Raw genomic sequence first — 301 nt, 5'->3', positions numbered from 1 at the left:
CCAGCCTAGAGCTGCCCAAGCAAAACAAGTGCCGGCTCTCCGGTTAAATATTCACCTGCTCCAGCTTTGGGAGCTAGACCCTCCCCCCATGGCTTGGAAAGTGGCCAGTTGCAGGGGAGGCTCCCTGAGGAGGGGCCAGAGGGAGAAGGGGGCTGGAGCCTGACTCCACCTGCTGCTGGAAGCCGGCCAAAGCCAGCCTCTTTCAGGGGTACCCAGCGAGAAGGGGGGAACGACCCCAGCCAGCTCTGAGCCCCGCTCAGCAGGAAGAGGCGAGTGGCTGCAGTTGGAGCAATGACTGCGG

This window comes from Natator depressus, chromosome 17 (genome assembly GCF_965152275.1).
Source record: "Natator depressus isolate rNatDep1 chromosome 17, rNatDep2.hap1, whole genome shotgun sequence".
NCBI lineage: Eukaryota > Metazoa > Chordata > Testudines > Cheloniidae > Natator > Natator depressus.
This window is presented reverse-complemented; position numbering follows the sequence as displayed.